The following is an 18,022-nucleotide window of genomic DNA, read 5'->3' on the forward strand; positions in this document are numbered from 1 at the left end:
CTCGGTCGCAAGAGTGTGAACGGGCCCTAACACCTCTGCCCCAAGTCGATCCGCAACTACGACTCTCGCGCGCCCAAGAAGTATTCTTAAACAAAGTATTTGCAGACGCAGCCTTCACAGTGCGTATCATCAGGAAATGGTACCCCCCAGCCGCGGACACACCAGTTCGCTGCTGTCACTGCGGATCGAAGTGCAGAGCTAATCTCTTGCACCTTATCTGGGACTGCCCCCCGCTTCTCCGCCGGCAGGACAGGTATTCAGGATATTCCACATGCCGATCATGACACATTACTTGCACACCTCCGAACATACCCCCCCCCCCCCTAGCCAAAACACGCTAGCCCAATATGGTAGTAAGAGTGGCCTTGCGAGGGAAGTGTGAGGTGACTCCCAGTACTTGACCAGCAGATTCTCATACCGGCAGCAAGATCGAGAAGCAGAACGACTGCCAAGATGCCTTCTGCACCCCAGAGAGATTGTCAAGCCTGCACAACTCCTCGCAGATACCTCCTATCCCCCTTCTCAAACCCTAATCCCCAGACATCGGCTTTAGCCATGGTGTTAACAAGTTTCATTTCTAGTACAGCGGGCCCTTTTAAGCATCACCCCTTGAGTCCCGATGTTCTGGTCATCTCAATAGCCATCTGCGTATGTCAAGGAAGGAGTTTCGGGTATTGTCTACGAGTCCACATGTTGCCTCTGCAGGTCAAGGCCCTATTCGAAGGCTTTACACCAATCATAGGACATGGGAAAAGAAGAGAAAGTTTAGCCATCCCCTTCCCATGTGGTCCAATAAATAAATAAATAAGAATTTTCAATTTTTTTTTATAGAATTCCCCTTCCCGACCGTCTTCGAATTAACGGACGAAAGAAATTTAATGTGACCAAATCTTCAGTTTCTGGCAGACGCTCTTCTTCAAGTAATAGACACAAGTCAAAGAGGAAGGAGCTATGTAGATCAGTTAAAAAAAGGTGAAGCTGTTAGAAGACACAGCGCACTTTCTTTTGTTGTGAAATATGTGTGCCCTTTGTTTCTGTTTTCTGTTTTGTTTTTTTTTCTTTTCAGCATAAGTGCTGGTTCATAACAGCTAGTGCTCTCTTATTTTTCCTGCAAGGTTTCTGGAATCCCCGGCGTCATCGGATGCATCGACGGAACATACATCAATTTTCGTTGTCCAGACGAGAAGATCCCCGCAACGTATGTGAACCGGCACGAGGCCCTGTCATTAACCTTGCAAGGGGTATGTGATGACAAGGGCCGGTTCATCGATGCTTTTACGGGGGTTTCGAGTCGGATCCATGACGCCAGGGTTTTCGACCTGTCGGACCTCTCCGAAAGGCTTCCCACTCTCTGTAGGAGAGGGAAGTTCCACATTCTAGGGGATGCGGCATACCCCAGCAGGGAGTACCTAGTGACCCCTTTTAAGGACTACGTCAAGATGACCCGTGAACAAAGAGATTTTAACAGAGACTTCTCTGCCACACGGGTGACAATAGAAAACTCCTTTCAGGTACTGAAGCGCCGCTTCATGCAGCTATCCTACCTTGAGTTTGCGGAGGTTGACACAGCTAGTAAATTTATTATGTCGTGCTGTGTGCTACATAACCTCTGCATTCAGTAAGGAGATCTCGAAATTGAGGGCGTAGAAGCCACAAGTGGTCGTCTGCCAGATGACGATGACACAGTTGAGGAGACTCGCCTTGTTCTACGAAGCAGAGGAATTGCGAAACGAGAGAGGCTTTGTGATTATGTGAATCGGCCTTGATCGTTGCACAAAATAATGTTTTGCATCAAGTATTGTCTTACAGTCCTCTCTCATTAAAGGGCAACTCCGGTCCATACTTTCGATTTTGGGATTATGCCTGTTTTTAGTGCAGTCAGCGTCCCTGAATTGCAAGCTGTATTTTTTTTGCTCGTTATTGTGCGTAGTTTTAAAGATATCGACGCCTCAAAGTTTTGTTTGGGGCGCGGCCAACAAAACCGAAACTAGCCGCTATGTGAGTGTGACGTCAGGATCGTTCTCGATCAACGAGTATGCAGGCCGAGCGGCACCTACCTCTGTTGCGCTAGCCGTCTAAAGATGGGTGATAAGCTAATTTTGTTTTAATTTTGTATACCTGGTAGTTATCCAGCATATGCAGCAACAGTTAGTGCGTATACCCAAAAGCCAGCGAATGGAAAACCCGAAAACTCGTTCGGTCTTCGGCGCACAGAGTTGGTCGCTAAAACGAGCATAGGAGTCCTCACAAGCCAATAAACAAAAGGCTATACCGAAGCGACACGGGCTACAGATAAAAGCAACGGCTAAACACTCCAATCACAAGTCGAAGTAGCGGTGGTAGCTGCTCAAAGAAGCGCACTCCGCGCAACGCCCGGATCGGAGGAAGAAATGAGAACGATACTGGACGTCACGGATTAATGTTGCTTTAGCGATCGGCAACCCGCTGGCCGCCCGCTAAGGAGCAGCAGCTCGTGGCGGGTCGCATTTTTATTATCGGCATTAGCTGAGTATGCGGGGTCCCCCTGACATAATATTTTGGCTGGAGTCGTATTGTGTGTCACTACAGCGATATGAGTAATTTATTTCATTTTGAGTTTTGGCCGGAGTTGCCCTTTAATACGGACCCCATTAATATGAACACCCCACAATATGGACGAAATTTTTAGGAACCGTTAAAATAGAAACCTGCAGTCCAGTCTATATACAACCTTTTTTTTTTTTGTTACTATAAATGTAAATCCTCACACTGAAAAAAAAAATGGAATTAGTGAACCGTAGAGAATTCACTATTGTCCCTTGTCTGTCCGAGATAAGACCTGCAAACCTAAAGTGTAGTAGGGTTTTTTGGGCTTTCAACTCAAAAGGTAATTAGGTATGTGCAATTCAAATGTAACAGACACGCTTTACTTTCTGGGCATGAAAGTAAGATTCAGTTTAGGTATAGGTACAAGCCCACATTTCCTCATTTCATGGCTAAATAACCCCCCATTTCCTTTTCGCTACGATTCCTATCTATGATCTTGTTTTATTTTCTTGACCTTTTATTATGGAAGATTTTTCCTGTGAATGCAGGCATCCATGTTAACAAGACATGACTGTATGACCCTGTAACATTTGCTTAAGTAAAAACTGGAAGCAACTGGAAGAGCATTTTTGTAATCCAGAAGCCCAAAGCAAGAAATGCCAAAGTTGGACCTATTTTTGTTTTTTCGGTTATGTTAACTGTGTGTATTTGACTGGCGGCATCCTTTTGGTTCTGTTGGTCCATTTCAGGTTGCCTTTCATTTCTTTTGAATAGATATTTTGCACCCGTAACCAATATTCTTATTTTTGTTGTAGCTAGCCAGGTACATTGGCTGTCATTGTTACCTTTCCTATTTTCATGTGCATTGTAGCTACCCCGATATATTGGCTGCTTGTGTCTTGAATTCATGTTTTAGTGACTATTTTTGTGTTGTAATCCTTTTACAAGTAGTAAACAACTATTACTGGAAACACATGGTTTGCCTATTGCCTTCTATTTTATAGAAACAACCTACAATATTGAAGGAGTTATGGGAGGGACAATACAACTGATGGGTGGCACTCTTATATTGCTTTGGGGAACACTTGAATAAAAGAAGCCAATAAATAGAAGGATGCACTGTGATTTTTTTTTTATTATTCACATGGGGGCCAGTGATAGAAATACATAAAAGTTACAGCAGCGAACCATTTTGCTGCAGTGCCTCCCTGACTTGTTTCAGTAGCTCCATGTGCTGCTTGTGCACCTCGAAGTGCTCCTTGTGCCTTCTTTCTCTGTTCTTCTCCTTCTCCTTGTGGAGCTCTTTCATCTGTGAGAAAAACTGTACCATTTGTTGCTGCCTTGTGGTAGTGCTGCTCACACGGTTAGCCCGCTGCCTTCTCCTCCGTGCCTCTGCAGAGGTCTCGGCACGATGCTGATCTGGAGGGGATGTTGGTGACATCTGCTCCACCACTGCTGCTGAGCCTGTGGGGCTGTCAGTTTCTGCGACTGCAGCGGTGCGACCAGTTTCCTTATATAAGACTGAGCTTACACCACGCCTCATCTCAGGTTCCAGGCTGTCGTCCATACTTCTGATTTTCGAAAACTCTTCCTCAAACTCAACGGTGCAGCGTGAACTTCCTGATGTCCTGTTCACTTTTTAAGAGTTTTTCTCGCGCTTCAAAAGCGTCTTAAATCTGTTGTCACACTGTAGTGCTGTCCATGATATGCCCAAAACTGATTGCAGGTCAAAGGCGATTTGTTCAAACATTGCCTTCTTTGTCTTAAACGTCTTCATTGGCCCAATCTCAGGATAATATTTTGAGTAGTAGTCAAGACGCAGCTTCGACTCCCCTGGAGTGCACTCTGCTGCAAAAAAGAAAAGTTAAGTAAAACTTCTGTGTCTCAACACATAATGTTTCCACATACCTCCTTGCATTTTTGTAGGGTTTTCTTGCGACAGGTTCTGGGTCTGTGGGTCTGCCAAGCAGTCTGCATCGGCAATTAAACGCAGGGTGAATTTACAACTCCTTTTGTCGACAGCTTTTTTTGTGTAGCTACTAAACAGGTACATGAAGATGCAGAAATGTGGTGGTCTAAAGCACATTCTGCATGTGTACCATTCTGGTAGGAACTAAAATGCAAGAGCCTAGTAAGCAAACAAAAAACCGCGTTAATCTATCTCGCTTTAGAAAGAGGAGAAATTGTATGTCTGGCACCTGGCTAGATAAACTGCCCTCAAGCAAAAGTACTATGCTCAGATTCAGTATTGCAAAACATGCTTTATGAGAAGCGTCAATGAGTTATTGTTACTTCACAGGAGCGGCCTGAGCATGTGCACTATACGGGTGGGACACTTCTACAAGAAAAATTTAAAGAATACTTAATGAAGAAGCTGATTGTTGTTCACCTTTACAGGAAAACCAATATGGGACAATACACAAAGATGGAGACTGTCTCCTCAGTGTCCGGTTTTTGTAAAGATGAAAGAAAAAAATACGTGCCAGCTTACCGTCTTCAGTATCGTTCACCATCGCGTAAAGCAATCCTTGGGGCGATGCGGAGGCAGCCATCCCGGACAAGACAAACGAGGGAATGAAACCGCCAGATGGGGAGGTCCCGTTTCAACGCTGGTTCAGGGATCCGGGAGAGCAATTCCCATCTCGCATACCATAGATATCACGGTACGGTTATTGTCAATATCATCGCATATGTACAACAAAACGCCTTCTTCTGTATCTTATGTGTTTCTTCTACGCTTTTGATGGAATCTCGGAGGTAACAAATACATGCTTTGATCAACCGCTTAAAGCACAATTTGTTAGTCACATCTCTCGCTAGATGGCACGCGCCGCCTCCTCACTAGCGGCGGATTTTGTTCAATGGTCCACCCGTTTATGTTTTGCCCTTGAAGTGACCGCGCCAAGCGCGTTGCACGGCGGAATGCTTCGTGTTCATTTGGTAGTGTGTCATGCGCTGCACCCGCGCGGTGGCGCGGCCTTGGGGGCAGCATTTTCTCGGTGCTGCGTGCGCCCCAATTGAATGTGACATAAGGGACGCACCATTAAACTTCATCCTCTTTTCTTCAATCGCAACCTCACGGCTCGTGTCTTTATTCGATACATGTGGAGGCAGCCGTTTTTGTATTAAGAGCCAGTTAGAAGAAAAAGAAAATTACCGAGTTCTAAGATGTTATTACTCAAAAAAGTGTCGCGTGTATGAGACGACACTATTCGAAGGCTTTCCTGTTTTCCAATTGATCGCACGCGACGTCTGCATGCGCGGTTATAACATTGCTGGTTTTGGCATAGGTCTGTATTTTCAGGATAGCTGCTGCATGATATTCCAAAAGCGTAAGGTTAAAATAAAAGTCTGCTTCCTTTTTATCTACAGTGGCTTACTAGTATCGCTCGTACAAGTATCGCTCGTGGCTTACAAGTATCACACTTTGAGCGAGTGACTGCAAATTAGTTTTGCATTTTTCGCTCAGCACTACACTTTGAATGAAGACTACACGCAGATATGTCTCTCCTTGAAGTGTCTTGAAGGGGTGCACAAACGACCTATTTGGAAATTGTTGAAGGGGCGCGATAGTCGGTTGTTAAAATGTTCATTTAACGGAATTATGTTGACTAATAATTTTTACCAATTTTTCCTTTGCCTGTCTCAGAACATGACACGGTCGCTCCTGTAGGCAAATTTAGGTTGACTGAAACAGCGGGTTAAATAACTTTTCTTCAAATGTCGGAATAAGATGATTGCTCTCTCTTTGTAGTCTACAAAGGTCGCTGCGGTCAAATTAGATGTTAGGTTAGCGCTGTTGTCAATATTTTTACCAAATTTGAAGATCACCTCTCATCATGAGTACCCATTTGAAACGCAAAGCGAGTTACAAAAGCTGTTTTAGGGTGCTTTAAATGACGGGCTATTTCAATGCATTGCAGACTTCCGCGTCAACATTTGTCGGGACAAGTCTTACATTATGGCGTCCATCGATTCAATACAACTCCCGCATTTTTGCGACAAAGGCCAGCACGCTTTGTATGCTCGATGAGAATGCGTGAGCACAGTACTCGAAAACTAAATCTGTAAGTATCTTTTTATTTTATTTTGAGTGCCGCGCTGTTGCTCTGAGCTTACACTCAAATTCCAGAGTACAGTTCGAACTTGGCGCAATAACAAGGGTAATGCGAAGAAAAGACAAAATAAACGTGAATGAGAAAATAATAAAATACACGATTTCACGTTGTTTTGAAAGAAATTATTGTACAAAGCATGTGGTCGGATAAATTTACTTGTGTGACGTATTGACACGTGAAAGTTTGTAACATCTACATGTAATGCTTAAGATCGTATAAAATGTAGTCCTGTCTTCTAAACCTATTGACTCAATTGAGATTTTTTTCAGACGAAAATGAAACTTCACTCCTTTTTTAGTAACGTTTACAACTAAGATGGTGAGCTTGCAAATTGAGGGGTGCGACGTAGAAGCCAGTCCCAGGTCCTGGCTGGGCAACAGCGGCGAACTAGCTGCCGATTTACAGTACTACGTCTTCATGAACTGCGAGCGCCATCTCGCGGAAAGCAGAAACATAAAAATAAGAAAACAAGCACCAATTTTCGGTTTTTATAATTCGCTGTAGTTACTGAACGAATCAGCTTATATAAATAGTTTTCATATGATTCTGTTGCGGGTTAAATTTAAAGGGACGGGGCGGAAAATGGTTTTCTTATAATTAACTTCGTAGCATGTCTTCAAACACAAAAGTGCCAAAACAATCGATTTTTGGAAATATCATAATTTTGTTTAATATAAACAAATTATAGATAGGTATACGTAAGGTTCAGTTTCTTAAAAACGTGTCATTATGTATAAAGTAAACATTTATAAAACATATGTGCACCACCGATCGCGTGAGAATAAAAACAAATCATAACCCATTCCACTCTGTGAAGGGGGATGACCAGCGAAGCTCTTTAGCACACTACACAGACGTGACACACAATTTTGAACAAAGGTTCGAACACATTTATTGTCGTGATCGCTGGTCAGAGTGACTAAAGGTACGGACACAAATTTATTGCTGTCTTAAGTGGTGGTCATTTTTCGCATGGACGTCTAACACCACCCCGAGGAGACGGAGGAAACTAGACACGCGCGACGGGACCGTCACTCCAGGAGGGCGGAAGGAAAGGAAACTAGGCACGCGAGCGGCTTGGAACCACGAAAAGAGAGGGCGGTGCGAGCTTAGACGTGACCGACGCGGGTCGCACAGCGGCAAATCTCAAAGGATACTTTGCTATTTACCTGAAGGCCCGTTCACACTCTTGCGACTGCTTGCGACCTCTTAAACCTGGGTTCCTTAAAGCTTGTTAAACCAGAAAACACACTGGCGCCATCTATTGGGAAGCAGTGTAAACTCGGCGGTCCGGCATATTTGTTTTTATTTCTCGAGCATTATCCTTTCTTTCTTGGCTCGAAAAACTTTTGACAATGTTATAAACGAGCCTTTCTATGGGTATTACGCACTTTTGACCTCGAAAATCCCGCAAAACCTTCGCTCTTGTGAAATGCAGTTCCAGGGTCACCGCATAGATGGCGCCACAATGTCAGTGTGTTCCCTCATTCTAAAAACGTTTATGAAGTTGTAAGAGATCTCGTCTCTCTCAGTCGTACTCGGTCGCAAGAGTGTGAACAAGCCTTGAGAGTCTACTGATCTGAAAAAGGGTGACTATATTTGATAACTAATGAACTATACAGACCTATCTCAAAATTACCCCAGCATCAATGAGAATGTCGGGAAGGGTGTCCCACGCGCCGCACGTGCCTGTGTCTACAGCAGTAACTTTTCTAAAGCAAGTCTAAAACAAATAGCATCTTGCACGCGCGTTCTTTGACACTTTATTTGGGTTATTTACTTCGAATCTTTTATGCGGGGGAGGTGTGTGGGGAAGGCGCGTTCGGCTGTGCGAGCGTTGAGGTTGTGTTGACGCATATGCAAACTCTAAGAAAAACGAGCCATAAACATCTTCGCTAAAAAAATGCATGTATTTTTGTTAAATTTTAGGGTGCGCTCTGTCGCTCCTATGGCATTTGACATTTACTTCTTGTAGGAATGCATTGTTATTGAAATTCACATCTCAATAAACTCTGCTTACCAATACACTTCGTACTTTCTTGCAGCGGTGAGGCAAGATACAAAAACACGGATGTGCAATGTTTTTTCTGCTTATTTTCGATATTTTGCGAGCATGCATTGTTTTTCGATCGGCTGTGCAGAAAACCGGCTGTGTGTAAGATGTTGTTTCGACCGTCTCTTTTTCCACGTCTCTACGCTTAAAACACGAGTGGAGAGAATTAAGATATTACAGTGAAGTGTCAAATCTATTTGTAATACAAATTGTAGAAACATAGTGTCGTCAATGAGTGATTGACATCAGTTTTGTCAATTGCTTGAAGTACATTGTACTTAAAGTACTACTTCAAGTGGGTTTAGGAAACTTGTACCTTACTTGAAGTACGTTATCTTGTATGTACTTGTACAATACTTAAGGTAATTTTTCCTAGTACTTTCTGAGGAAAGTAAAATTCCCGACTTTAAAGTACATTCCCCAAATTTAATTTTGTTAAATTAGTATTACGAAATGATTCTTTGTTAAATCCAAGGAAATACTGGGTGGTATATTCTACTTTTTCCGGAAACGTAAGTAAACAATGCATCGCTCCGTGTGTTCTCGGGGAGGCTTTCGTATAGCTTTTTGAACTTTCGCGAATTCTCGGTCGGTCAGTGCGAGCGAGGAGGTTTAAAAAATTAGGCGAGCGAAATTAATCAAAATATAGCTCCTGAGACTGTGGTTCGGAAATATTAAACTTTCGAGTCAAAGTATATGACACCAGACGAAAAAGTCAGAATGTTTTGAGACATTCTCTTTTGTCGTTTCCTTCGACTTGAAAGTTTCTTAATTTTTTTGCACCCCATTCTCAGGTGTCTTATTATGATGAATTATCACCAGCTCGCTTGCACACTCACTGTTCGTTCTTTTTTTTCTTAAAGAGAGGACACTTCTCTATGAGAGGGTTGCTTGCGGAATCTACGGGGCTGACGTCATGTTCTCTTCCAGTACATTTAGCTCAATTGGGCGCAACAATCTAGTGCAGGAAAATCACTATACAGTGATTTTTGAGGAATTTCGCTCAATTATCGAAAATAAGTACTCTGTGGCCAATTTACTAAATATCCGCTGCTGTTCTTGAAAATAGGTCATGCAGTCCTCATTACCCCTGCGCTATGCATACCTAGTTAAACGATCACGGTATAGTGGAATTAAAGGGTATCATGAACTATTGTGTTAAAATACTTGTAGTTTACTTTGAAAGTACATTGTATTTATAGTACTCTACTTCAAGTATATTGCACCCAGTGCACTTACTACCTTACTTGGAGTACATCACTCCGACTTTTTTTTGTACTTTGCTTAAAGTACCGTTTAGATGTACTTCACCCAACACTGATTGGCATTAGGCGTGAAGTAACCACTGCCGGTAGTGAAGAGGAAGAAATTACACTGCGTACACAAAATATATTATCGCACACTGATAAAGGTGTTTCTTTAATTAAGAGTTCTTGAAGTTGACGATTAGTTGGTACGCAAAAGCATGATACCTACCTGGGCGTCCATAGTCATTTAAGTCATCCTCCGTTTTATAAGCCAGACAGCGCTCAATGCTACGATCCGCCGAAGCCTATATTATGTAGCTCCAGAAGAAGTATCGTGATGGCGCTGGTCATTTATGTGCGTTTATCAGCTAAAGCAATCTTCCGTATTGGAGGCGCCGTAAAACTATGGAGCCTAGAGCGCGTCTTCGACTGGTTTGTTTAGCGTACTATGCTGCCCATACACCAGAAGTGGTCCCCCAAGTGGCAACAAATGACGTCACAGAAGCCGAAGCGTCATGGTGTTGCATGTCGCGATCCTTGCGGTTGATAACAAAAATGGTAAAAAGAATCTGCGAGCAGCACAAGGGAACGCGAGTGTCGCGGTCGTCACGGGGGTCCCAACTTCTGGCTGCCGAAGCTTCCGAGGACTGCCGAACTGGAGAGCGACCTGCAGCAGAACAGGCGTCTGCTGCGTACTGCACAGCTGTTGGGACACCGCCAGGATCGAAACTGGCGACAACATGACAATTCTTTGACGTCATGAGGCGGAAATCGAGAGACCACTCTTTTGTACGCGGTAAACACATAGCACAAAACGGGTTCCAGGCACCATAGTGACACCGAGCTTCCTTCTAGACACAAAGACAACAAAAGCCACGACTATTTACTCTAAGCATTGCTCCGTCGGATAGTCGCGTTGGCTGTGGTCGGAAAATGTGAAATTGAACAGAGCTGCAAATAATATTCACATTATAGTTCAGAGACAAAAAATAATACGGTGTGTTTTTGCTATTCGTATAAAAACAATCGCTGGAGATGGACCTCGCGATCTATTCCAGGGTGTCATGGCCGGAGGAATATCCCGTTACCAAAACAACATTTCAAGTTATGACAGCTGAACATATGCAAGCAAAATAATTGTTTCCAATTCCTTTATGTAGCTCAAAAATACAACTACCACGAGAGCTTGCGCTTCGAAAATAAATGATAATTTTTCAAGGGGCTATCTATCCCAACTTACCCGTCCAATGTCGACTCGCGCCATCTATCTGTAGGCAGTGGCCTCTTTCAAAAACTTTTAAAAGGAAAAAGAGTGTCTTACTTCGAAATAAATTTGAATTAGTTTGCCGTTAGGAAAGCGACTTCGTGCATCAACTCTTTATTGTAGCTTAAACGCCGGGGGTCTCCAAACTCCGGCCAGCGGGCAAAATGCGACCCGCGGAGGTTTTTGAAACGGCCCGTGGGTGGCCGCAGTACTTCCAATGAAGCTCAGCCCGCGGCTGGCTTTCAGCAGGCCCACTGCTACCGGGCAAATATAAGCGCGCGTAAAGAGACGACGTCGCAAACGTTACTAACCGCGGAAACGACGATACCAGAAAGAATCGAGAGAAATCTGCCCTTCAATGAGGCGTGTTCTCTCGTCATATTATTTATTGCAGATTGCCGTCACCATCATCACTATTCTTAGTCCCCTCTTTCATACCTGTGTAACCGGTTATGTTACAATGTCTTTACTTTCTTCCATGGATATTACGCGTAGTGTCTTGTGTCGTATCCTTTGCACATTGTCAGCGTCAGTTCTGTCATTACCATTGGTCTTCTGCCCTGAGAGGACATGACAAAGTTTGAATGCGCTTTGATTCATGCCTTGTGAATTTTCTGGTTCTGAATTGCTGTGTAAGGCATCTGTTGCCTGGAAATGAATATGTAAATATAATTGAACAAACGAACTAAATAAATAGTCCGAGATCAGCGTCTAAATACAAAAAAAGAGAAAGTTACGAGTAAAAAAAAAAAGACTCTAAGGAGGATAAAAAGGCATTTGTTTTAAAAGCAATATTTCTCTATTAGATGAATCTAATTTATCTGCTGGATGTCTATCAAATGAATGTTGATTTTCAAAATAAAATGTCTTTTCATCATTTTAGAGTCTCTTTTTATTTTGCTCTAGCTTTCTTTTTTTTTTGTATTTAGACACTGATCTAGGATTATTTATTAAGTTCGTTTGTGAATTATATTTATTTATTTATTTCGCGGCAACAGATCCCTGATCAAGCATTTCAGCCATATTTGGAGACAATTTAAACGGTATTCGCGCAGAAAGAGGGCTCAAGAATAAAGAATTGTTTTTTTTCTTCAAATGCGATTGAAATTTTGTTTAATTTCAATTGGATTCGGAACAGAGTCGTGGGAAAAGTAAGTCTTGATTAAGAACGTCCGGGATATAAACGAGCTCTTCATTCAGGAGAGTAAACGGCATCCGTAGGAAGAAACCTCCATGGAAGCACATTGTAGTTGTTGCCAAGCAGTGCGAAACACCCCCCATTTGTAGAACATAAAAAAATTAAAACTTATCTAGAAGCGAACCGGTTAGCACGTCGGTTTCCAATACTGCTGACCTGGTTGCGAAGTTCGTTACAGCAATTTGTTTTCTTTTTACTAAAGCGATTTCTTCGCGGGCGACACTTTGTAGAGATTTGGAGCTCGTTGGCTGCCGACGCCGCCATAGGAAAAAGCTTTTTTCTCTCCCCCCCTGCCGCAAGGGAAGTCGGCACTTCCCATAGGCCGTGCCGTGCGAAGATGGCAGCCCTGCCGTCCCGCCAAAAATGGCTCGACGAAGGGAGAACCATAATAATAATAATAATGCTTCATTTTTCATCCTTTATGATGGGGGGGCCCAAGAAAAAAAGCTGCAGTAAGCAGCCTGACGAGTCCCTGGGCCCCTACAATGGACAGCAGGAAGCTTGCGGGAAAACAAACAAAAAGCAATATAATAGCGTGCTAGAGGCAATGATGTTAGATATCAGTACACAGAACTAAAGGCACCGTTTGCAAATGTTAGGAGAAAAAAGGATCACGTACAAGCATATATAATAAGCGCAAATCTCTAAAGGGTAGACTTTCTAGATCAATGTTATTGCTGTTACGGCTGTTTAACAAATGCGGGAGTGTGGAGCTTAACATTTGAGAGCCATAATTTGTTCGCTGCGTGACCATCTTCCATTTTTCTGGGTTACGGGTAGGATACGGAGGAGAAGTTTTCCTCAGTGACGCAAGGTTTTCCAAAAGACATGTGCCTCTTATTTTTTCACTTTTATAACAAGTAGAAAGCCGATACTGATATAACCTGTGAATAGTGATTATTTGAAATTTCTTAAATAAACTAGCGGTATGAATGTCGCGTGGCACGTTACATATACATCTCAATATTTTTTTTTGCAACATAACAAGTTTTCCAATATTGGTAAATGTTGACGTTCCCCAAACAAGGTGGCAATACGTTAAGTTGGAAAAAAATAATGATTTATAAAGCAATAATTTAACATTTGTTGGTAACACAGATATGTATCAATTCAAAATCCCCACTACTCGAGCTAACTTTGGGATAAGATAATTTATATGGCTATCCCAAGACATACCTTCCCTAAAAATGACTCCAAGAGTTTTAAAACAACTAACAATTTCGATTGGAGTAGAGCTAAAAGTGAGCACTTTAGACAGCACCACAGGCATGCTTTTTGGACGAAAAATCACAGCTGTTGTTTTATGAATATTGATTTTCAAGGAGTTGCTATCCTCCCAACTTTTTATCTTTGATAATGTCAGATTCGCCATATCGATTAAATCGTCTCAAGTATCGGAAGAAAAATATAGGCCCGTATCATCCGCGTACATCACGAATTTTGCGCGCTTATTTACGTCAACGATATCAATAATGTACAAATTAAATAGAAAAGGTCCTAATATGCTTCCCTGTGGGACCCCTGACGTGATGAACCTTACAGCGGATGAATAACCGTTTACATTTACATACTGTTGGCGATATTCTGGGTAGGACTGTAAAAGTAGCAAACCTTGTCCGCGGATGCCATACACTTTAAGCTTTTTAAGTAAAACCACATGACTAAGGCAGTCAAAAGTCTTCGTAAAGTCTAGAAGACCCCCAAAACACTTTTTTTTTTGTTCTCAAAATTTTCCAAAATATACTCTTTTTGATCAAGAAGTGCAGTTTCAGTTGAAAAGTTCTTCCTAAAACCGAACTGCGATGAAGTTACGAGGTCCCACTTATTTGAAAAATCTACTAGACGTTGGTAAAGTATCTTCTCCAAAGCCTTAGAGAAAACAGGTAGTATAAAAATAGGCCTATAGTTACCTAACTCGTTTTTGTCACCTTTTTTATATACAACAGCTACTTTTTCAATTTGTATTCTTTTGGGAAACACACGTTTCCAAAGACAGACTAAAGATATAACTTAACACTGATGCAGTTAAGTCAACTACATACTTGGCTGGGCGAATTTTAAGCCGTCGGCATCACAGCTCCCGCTATTTTTTACGTGTGTAATCACATTAAAAATTTCCTAACTATCAGTTGGTTTTAAGAATATCGAACTTCAATTATGGGGACAAACATGTCTACAAGCATTAGCTACATCAGCGTTAACACCAGCGCTAACACCTATGTCTACAAAATATTCATTGAACACATTAGCCAACTCTCGATTGGTTAACTTTACACATCAATGCTGCAATGTTTCGATATTATTTGATGCAGGAGCGCCTTTAACCAGTGAACCTAAATGTTTCCACATTATGTCGGTACGGCCGTTTGCCGAGAAAAAGAAGGGAAGATTAGAAACTTTTTTGCATTCCTCAGCTGCCTGGTTCAATTGTTTCGGAAAGTCTTAAACTTCTTAAGATCATCTGGGTCACGCGTCTTGATGAAACGTTTATATAGCTCATCTTTCTTTCGAATTTTTCTAAGCAAACAGGATGTTATCCATGGTTTACGTCTTTGTTGGATACCACCCTATTGAAAAGACCAGCACAAGCTGGTCCCAGCATCCCAGCTTCATGCTGGTTCCAGCATCCCAGCTTCATGCTGGGTTATTGCCCCAGCATGCCCAGCTTGTCGTGCTGGTCCCATCACAAGCTGGTCCCAGCATCCCAGCCTCATGCTGGTCCCAGCATCCCAGCTTCATGCTGGGTTATTGCCCCAGCATGCCCAGCTTGTAGTGCTGGTCCCAGCACAAGCTGGTCCCAGCATCTCAGCCTCATGGTGGTCCCAGCATACCAGCTTCATGCTGGGTTATTGCTCCAGCATGCCCATCTTGCCGTGCTGGTCGAGCTGGTTGGATGCTGGGTCGTGCTGGGTGAATGCTGGGCAAATGCTGGGTCAGGCTGGGTGAACTGCCCATGCTCGTTAGGCTGGCGTACTTCCCCACCATTTTAACCAGTTTAAATGAATACACACGATAAACAAGCCAGACTCTTCAGAAAAGCCAGCTCGGCATCACATTTATTATTTTCGTATTTGGAGTCTGCACATGACCTCAGATGCTATACATCCACTGCGCTGACACAGTACTAACCGGCGCACAGATAGCGGTTCTCGGTGCAAAACAAACAATGCTATTAAAACTGGATTGCTTATCTCTCAACACGAAAAATACTAGACACACGCCAAAAACAGGCAATAACAATAAAAATACTACATGGATGAGAAAAGCGAACCTGTGTCCCACCCGTAATGGGGGCGAAGCGTCCTCTTGCGTAGTCGGCAGAGGCGAGGAAATCCGTGTGGCTTGGATGGCATTGGCGAAACTCCTCGGCACCACCGTATTTCACGAGCACACGGATGTTCGAAGACACGAAACGACGCCTCCGTCGGGGCATCCGATTTCTTCCCGCGCTGAACGGACTGCCGCTCGCCGCCTCCCTAAATCCCGCTTCGCTTGCACCGCCGTTCAAGTAGTGGTCAAACAACGCGCACACAGCCGTCCCTTCGAAAATCTGTCCAAGATAGCCAAACGTGTCTCAAATTCTCCGTTCCTACCACTCACTCTCTCTCTTTTCTCGCACAGAAAGGAAGCTCGCAGCGTGCCTGAAGCGCCCGGTCGTCCACCGAAAACGAGAGGACAAAGAACAGGACGTGGCATCACAACCACCCCTGCCGGCCTTGGCGCGCGCGCTCCCGGCAATGCCAGTTCGACAAGCTCCCGCCGACCTTGGCGTGCGCGCTCCCAGCAAGACCGGCTTGAACCAGCTTGAACCAGCGTGACCAGCTTGAACCAGCTCAAGTACCAGCTTGCCCATCCGCGGTGTCAGCTCGAACCAGCTTGAACCAGTTTGACAAGCTTGAACCAGCTTCAGTACCAGCTCGAACCAGCTTGCTCAGCCGCAGTGCCAACTCGAACCAGCTTGAACCAGCTTGACCCAGTGGCGGATCCAAGGGGGGGGGGGGGGGGGGGGCGAGGTCAGGGCGATCGCCCCCCCCCCCCCCAAACGCCTCGCCAGGCAACCCCCCCCCCCCCCCCCCCCCCGGGGTCAGCTCAAAAAAAAATGTAAGCAATCGACGCGAAGGACAAAAGATTAAAACAGCGGTGGGTGGACGCGCCTGCTGGGCGCTTCCAAAGTGGGGTTTATCTCCGTCAAGGTCACGGTACGTCTTCCCGACAGAGACGGCGCCAGGGCAGGTTTGCTCATCTTGCGGCTGCGGTCGCGGTTGCAGCCAAGAGGGATTTTTACGTCACGTGACCAGCTTTATGGGGACAAGGAAGTGCCTAACGTCCCTGCCTAATGGCGGAGTGATCCGCATCGCTTCAAGCACACAAGCCTAAATTCGCTCGCAGAAACTGATTGCAGCGACTTTCATCTCGAGTCCAATTGACCGCCCCTTTATACTGTAGGAGCGGCAGGTAAAGTTGTGGCCAGGGGGGCCAAATAGGAGCCAAAATAAAGAAAAAAACCACACGAGATAAAAGCGGTAGCAGTATATTTATATACCTCCGCCGCCGCTGGCGCCTCGCGCCTTCTGCTATGGTCGAGAGTAGTGCCACTAAATAAGCTACGCTTCAGAGTAGCCACACTTGGCCATTTTGTGTCTTAAAATCATGGTTGCGAGTTATCTGACGCTTCATCTGAAACCACGGGAAACGCTTTTCCGCCCTCCAGAAATGTTTAAACAGTTCGCCACAGAGCATATCAATATTACGTGACCTTCCTAACACCGGATCTCTTCTGAGGAAGTCGCACTTTTGAATCATGACGATCGGCAGTTGCGTCTGCTCTGCATACGAGCCAAAATGGCGGCGCTTACAAGAATGTCGGGGAACGGAGTGCCGATACTCTAAGCGCAGCTCATTTAGTGGCTCTAGTCGGGAGAAAGAAGAAGACGCCGTTCCGAAAGGACGCGCTTTATGTTCTTCAAGGAAAATACACCGGCCACTGGCCGGGGAAATGCTGAGGCTTCGGCCAGTTCTTCGGAAACCATGACAACTGAATACCGGACCGTCTTACCTCGTCTACCCACAAGTAATTTGAGCCTAAACTCTGTTTTCCTGCATGGAGATCTTGCCGCGAGACCCTACCGCGCACCTGACTTCCGTGATGCCTTACGAGGAGTGGTTGAGGCTCAAGATATCATCGGAATCGGCCAATTCCAAATGAGCCACGTATGGATGGTAACTTGTACTAACGCTTTGGCGAAAGCCAAGCTCGTCAACAAGGCCGAGCTCTTTGTGAAGGGACACAGATGCATAGTCATCGACCCAGACACCAGAGACGTTAAACTCAAGTTGTTGCGGCTGCCGGTCCACATGGAGAACAAGCGAATCGAAGAGGCGCTAGCGCCCTACGGTACGGTTCGTTCAATCGTTCGCGAGAAGTGGAGTTGCCCAGGGATGGAGCAAATGGAGACTTTAAACAAGGAAGTAACGTTAACACTCCGTGAAGGGATGAACAGCACCCAAATCCCACACCAACTCACGGTTTTCGGCTGCCGAAGCCTCGTGATCGTTCCTGGTCGCCCTCCGCTGTGCCTCCGATGCAACCGAATCGGGCACATACGTCGAGAGTGC

The 18,022-nt window shown here is 44.4% G+C and overlaps 1 pseudogene; it reads left to right on the forward strand.

The window, feature by feature from the left end:
• The window catches only part of LOC121048041, a 28,068-nt pseudogene extending 26,302 nt beyond the window's left edge, over positions 1–1,766 (forward strand).
• The last annotated feature ends 16,256 nt before the right edge of the window (positions 1,767–18,022 follow it).

The sequence above is a fragment of the Ixodes scapularis genome, unplaced genomic scaffold (assembly GCF_016920785.2).
Source record: "Ixodes scapularis isolate PalLabHiFi unplaced genomic scaffold, ASM1692078v2 ptg000146l_1___fragment_2___debris__unscaffolded, whole genome shotgun sequence".
Taxonomy (NCBI): Eukaryota; Metazoa; Arthropoda; class Arachnida; order Ixodida; family Ixodidae; genus Ixodes; species Ixodes scapularis.